The 6000-nt window shown below is 28.2% G+C and overlaps 1 long non-coding RNA gene across 1 annotated transcript; it reads left to right on the top strand.

The window, feature by feature from the left end:
• Positions 1 to 2481: 2481 nt before the first annotated feature.
• Positions 2482 to 3173, top strand: LOC115034462. Its single transcript, XR_003839819.1, has 3 exons — positions 2482 to 2658; positions 2960 to 3029; positions 3143 to 3173. It is a non-coding gene; the product is annotated as an uncharacterized LOC115034462 (long non-coding RNA).
• Positions 3174 to 6000: the final 2827 nt, after the last annotated feature.

The raw sequence follows: 6000 nt of genomic DNA, 5'->3' as shown, positions 1-6000 counted from the left end.
TACGTTATATTAATTTTATATTTATAATTACATAGGTACACTTTATTACCACCTTACCACAATTGAGCCTCTATAGTTTACAATCATGCTCCTAAAATATATATTATTATACATTTAAATTTTATATGATTACGGTAATCAGATTACCTATGTTAATTTCTTACCCCCTCTCCTCTCTCCGCACTTCTTTTTTAGTTGAAAAATCTAAATATTTATTAATATTTATAGTCATAAAAGCAAGGCTGGGCAAGTTAATGATTTTTTTTAACTCAGTTAAGTTAAGTTAATATGCACCAATAACAAAAAGTTAAAAGTTAAAAGTTAATTTAACTATAGGTTAACTCAGTTAAGTTAAAAATTAATACACACTTTTTGTTAACTTTTTATTAAGTTAAAAAAAAGTTAATTTGTTTATACAACGCTAACGTACTTAATTTTTTTCCAACCCAAAACTAAATTATAGATTATAGTGTTAATATTTTACAGTGTTAATTCGAATTACATACTTTTTTTTACTTTAAACAATTCACGGTAAATATTTTTTGACATGAAAACGAAATATACTGAAGTAGTGAAATATGATAAAATTAAAAACAAAATAAATTAACTTAACTTACTTCTTGAAATGAAAAATTAACTCGTTAATTTCACGTTAATTAAAAAAGAAATTTAGTAAGTTAACAGTTAAGTTAATGAAAAGCCAAAATTAACTAGTTAAGTTAAAAAGTTAATATAAAATTAACTTATTAACTTAACTTTAACTTTTTAACTCGTTAATGCCCAGCCTTGCATAAAAGTATACTCAATAGTATATAAATTAGGTATCACAACTTTGAGTAATTAAAAATAAATGAAAACATCATTTTTTGTAGATCAATTATTGTTATATTTATATTTTAAATTTTAATGTATTTAAATATGTACCTAACTTTAAAATATTATAATAACTGTACGTATGTATTCTATATTTTATTGACTTACCTTTGTAATTCGAATAATAAATTTGTCCATTGTAATTGTTTTAAATGAGTTAGTGAAACGAAATAAATAATAATAAATTAGTAACTAATAAGTAATAATCAATTAACAATTTAACAATATTTAAGAATAAAAACATTCTCTTCAGAGCGAGTTCTGTATAATTTATAGTTTATACCGATATATTTGTATTTGTTAATATTTATACCGTATATTAACAAATACAAACCACAAAGATTATTGATGTGTTATTATTGTGGTAAATTGTACAGTGACACAGTGTACACGAAAAAATATTTATTGACAAAATTATTTTCAGTAATGCATGTGACCGTGCATCTCGGCGTCGGCGATCGTTATCGATAGACCATAAGCTTATAATTTTATATGTATAATATATATACATGTAAAAATAATAATCGTTCCTAATGAACGTGATAACAAGGAAATATGTTTGGTATTATTGGTTATTCGTTAATATTTTTATATTATAGCTATATAGAATACCCGTATACCTGCGTATCATAAATTATATAATAAGTATACGCATCAACCAATAACTGGAGAAGTTGTGATACGCCGTATACCCGCGTATACGCCCCACTACAATACTGGTTACCGATGTACAGGGGGTAGGTAGTGGTTGTTGTTGCCGCATTCACGCTTCTTCTTTAATTTCCGGGTTAACATCGCCCGACTCGCTATTCGCGTAGACACCGTCGGTTCCGCTTCCATCCGGCATTCTGGCTGGCAATGATCGCCGACAGTCGTCGTTGACATTCGTGTATAGCAGGGATGGCGAACCTTTTGATAACTACGTGTCTACGTGTCAAATCAAAATGTTTGGTTTGATTTTATTTGCAAGAGAGAAACTTTGCAGACCTATTTTTTTTTTTTTTTTTAGTCGTCATGTAAGGCATCGGAAACTATCTGTTATCTGTTGTACCTACGTTTGTACGTAAACGCGAAAAACAAAATTATTGATAATCTAATCTAATCGTTTACGAGTTTACGAAATGGAAAGTACAGATTACAATATCTTACGATATATTCCAATAATAAGTTAAAGATAGTTTCAAATTATCAATTATTTTTTTGGAAAGTGATGTAAAAATTATGAATTATATTTGAAATTGGCGTGTCACTGAAATAATGCAAGCGTGTCACTCCGTGACACGCGTGACATAGGTTCGCCATCCCTGGTGTATAGTGTATACGTAGCGATAGCAGTAAACACGTTTACGAAATTCGTCAAATTCGTTTTTATAACTGGTCTTTTGCGACGTTTACGTTATAAGTTTATAACGTATTTTTTTACGAGTTTTTTGCGAGTTTTTTTTTAATCAATATGGAGAATCATTTAACACACACAAAACGCAATTAATTAGCTGTGTTCTTATGAGCCTCTGTATTCACGTTGCCGAGTGGTGAGAATGGCACTATGGACTATGGCGGGAGAAAATTCGGTCGGCAGACGTCACGACTCTCGTGACCGGAGTTATAGGTAGGCTACCGATGTGTAATATGTAGTTGTTATTGTTGCACTCATGGCATTAGCCATGGTTGCACTGTTGCAGCACTCACACTTCTTTAATTTCCGACTCGCATAGACACCGCCGATTGGGTAAGCCGTGATAACGACGATACCGCTTCAAATAATTAATGTCTTTTTACGTGAAGGTAATTTTTTTATTTCATTATTTGACATTTCTTTAATCATTTATTGATAGTTATTATATTATACTAACTACTGACTTGTGACTACTCAACAAGTGGCTGCTGGAGAATTCTGGGCAGAGTGCAGCTTGCTGTTTGCTTTTGCACTGCGTGCGTCTGATGTTCATGTTTTTGACGTAAAAGAAAACAAATATTTTTTGATAATCTACATTACGTTAAATGTAAAAATAGTTTTATTAAATTAATTAAAGTGTTTGAAAATTATTTTTTATTGTGTAAGATATTATTTAAATAAATGTTACAGATTGAAAATTTCGTTTTGGGAGATCCGAGGAATACCTAGGTACCTATATTAAGATTTAGTTGTGTAAAAGGTAAAATATGATATAATGTTCGATAATATTATAAAAATTTCAAATTTCATTTTGAAACTTCTCAAATGCTTACTTATACCTAACTATAATATTATTGTATTATTTGATTTTAGTATTTACCATTTGAAGCTGTTGATATGATTAATTTGAACTTGCAACCATTGAACGGACATATAATGGTAATTATAATATTAGTTATGCAGATAAATTATCTGTTGTTTATATACTTATATTGGTTGACCTATAATAATGGTGTACCTACTGAAAACTATAAAAATAAATCATTTTTTCCCAATCTTTAGTTTAATAAAACTTGAAGGTTACACTTAAACTTTAAGAATTATTATTTAAATTTTTAGTTTTCATTGTGTGTGTTAATGAATTTTAAATGCTCTGTATTATCCGAGGTATTATCAATAATTATTTTTAAATATTTTACATAACTAAACTAACATAAAAATATATTATAATATAACATTACTATGTTTGATTTTTGGGGGGCAACTGTTATGTGTACATTTTATTCAATTATTTACTTACTTTGTTATTTAACTATATGTACATTTTTTTTTTGTACATTAAGGGGACGCCACACAGAGATTTGTGGTCTTCGTCTTGCAAACGTACAGTACACCAAATTTGAAGTTCACAATAATACATTTTACTCTGTTATTTCTAAATTTAGAATTAATTTATCTTTTATAAAATTTAGAGGTAAGATTATTATCTAGGGCATCTTGGAGGCTTTTAGTGATATTTTTACTTAGGACTAACAAGGCAGTTATAACATTTTTTAGAACATAACTTACTTTAAAATATTAAAATCGATAAAATCCTCTGAAACGCTCTGGATAATATTCTTACCTTTAAATTGTAGGTATAAGAGGTTAATACACTTTAATTTTAGAATTTATATTTAAAATTTATAAAAACTTCAACAGAAACAATACAGATAACAACCTGTTTTGCATTAGATATTGTTAGATTCTTAGCTGAGTGATGGATATATTGGTTTTACAATGATATGGTTTTTCTCATACTTGATAAAGATAAAAAATTGAGTTAAATATATTGCAAGAACCTACAGAAGTTGTTCTCATAGCACTTTTTTAAGTGTATTAAGTTTTAATTTTGACACAATTTTCCTAAATTAAGAACATTAGTAAATTAATTTTTAGATAGTAATATTAATTAAGAGGATGTCACATCTGCATGTCTTGTCTCCATCTTACAAATGTACAACATAGCAAAACTGTTTTACGCGGAACAACTTTTATCTTTCTGTGTTTGTAGTAGTGGCTCCAAAATTTCTGAACATATAGGCTGGATAATTATCTATGCAACATCGTGCTCATATTTTAGATACCATAAAAACAACAAAAGTTATTTGCTTCTAAATAAATGCTTCTAAATTTTTTTTGGTTTTTTTCATTTGCTTATAAAAAATAATTGGATGGTGCTATTAAAAGAAGAGCACAATTTTGCATAAATAAATTTCTTCTTTACGTGATGTGAAAATGTGGTAATTCTCCAGTAAATATGGTGCGAGAAAAATTGCTCCGCGCAAAACAGTTTTTGCTATGTTGTATATTTGTAAGACGGAGTCAACACATTATAAAATATTCAATTTTTATAGCTAATGCTTGAACATTTAGGGGCCAGTTGTACAGTCTGTGATTAAACTCCGATTACGCTTAATCAGCTGATAACAGATATTTAACTGGCCAAATTCGGCCGGTTAAACTGTGATTAACTTTAATCACAGACTGTACAACTGGCCCTTAGTACAAGGTTCCTCATAAGAAGTTATTGCTAAATCCCAAAATCTATCAATAAATAAACAATATTTTACTTATAGTTATTTGAAGTTTAAATATTGACAAAATTGTAGCAATGTAAGTTATTTGCTTGAAATGCAAAAATATTATTCCGAGGATAGAAATTGTCTGAGATATAATTGTATTTAACACGTTCACAGTGGATGACTCCAAAAGGCGTCATTTTACATAGTTTGCATATGCTAAATTACGCCAATTGGCGTCAATCCCCTTGTTATTAAATGCACTATAATTTGGTCAGCGTTACGATTAAATTTTTTTTGTTTTTCGTGAGCGTCTTCTATAGGCATTTTTTCATAAACAAGCGCAAACAGTACAATGATATTTTAATTTTTCAATTTTTAAGAATTTTTTTTTAAAACTTCAATTTTTTCAGCGTTACGCTTAAGTAAGACACACAAATATCATCCGTTGTGAACGTGTTAATTAAGCAATAACATCTAAATTATTATTATATATTTTTTCTATAATTTTTGCCTACTGTTTTACTAGTTGTAAAATTAATGACTTATTAATATAAGACGACAGACTATCTCCACTCAGAATCATTGGTCGTATGCAATGATTTATCATTGAATTTAAATTTAACTCATACATTACAGTAACTTAATCAATCGCGAGATACACTCAACATCCACAGCAGAGAACTTCCCATTATTTTTAAATTTGTTTCAATGTAGAAAGTTTTGTCAAACTTCGAATAACTAAAAATTAAAAAAAAAAAATATTTGCCTCTGTTAAGAATCAACTTATGAGGAACATGTGTTAAGTTTTCAAGTTGTTTGACCGATCTTTGAATTTGTTTTTAGTATTTATAAAAAAAAAGTTGAAACTCTTGTTCAGTAATTCAGTGTTGAAAGTATAATCATATCCTATTGTCAACATAATAATTAGTCTTGGTTCTTTTAGATTAAAGATTGGTAATTTTAGTATTACATTATATTGATACATACATAAATTAAATTAATTTTATTGTATTAATTTAGGATTTTGATCCTCATTGTGCTGTACCAGGATGCATAACGAATACTGATGTAGAGGAGGTTGAAGATATCAGCTTATTCAAACCTTCAATAGTAATTATTATAAATATTCATAAATATTGTTTTAAAATAATTGTTGATGTCCGTTCA

This window comes from Acyrthosiphon pisum, chromosome X (genome assembly GCF_005508785.2).
Source record: "Acyrthosiphon pisum isolate AL4f chromosome X, pea_aphid_22Mar2018_4r6ur, whole genome shotgun sequence".
Classification (NCBI taxonomy): domain Eukaryota; kingdom Metazoa; phylum Arthropoda; class Insecta; order Hemiptera; family Aphididae; genus Acyrthosiphon; species Acyrthosiphon pisum.
Note: the sequence above shows the minus strand (reverse complement) of the source record. Positions and strands in the feature narration are given on the sequence as shown.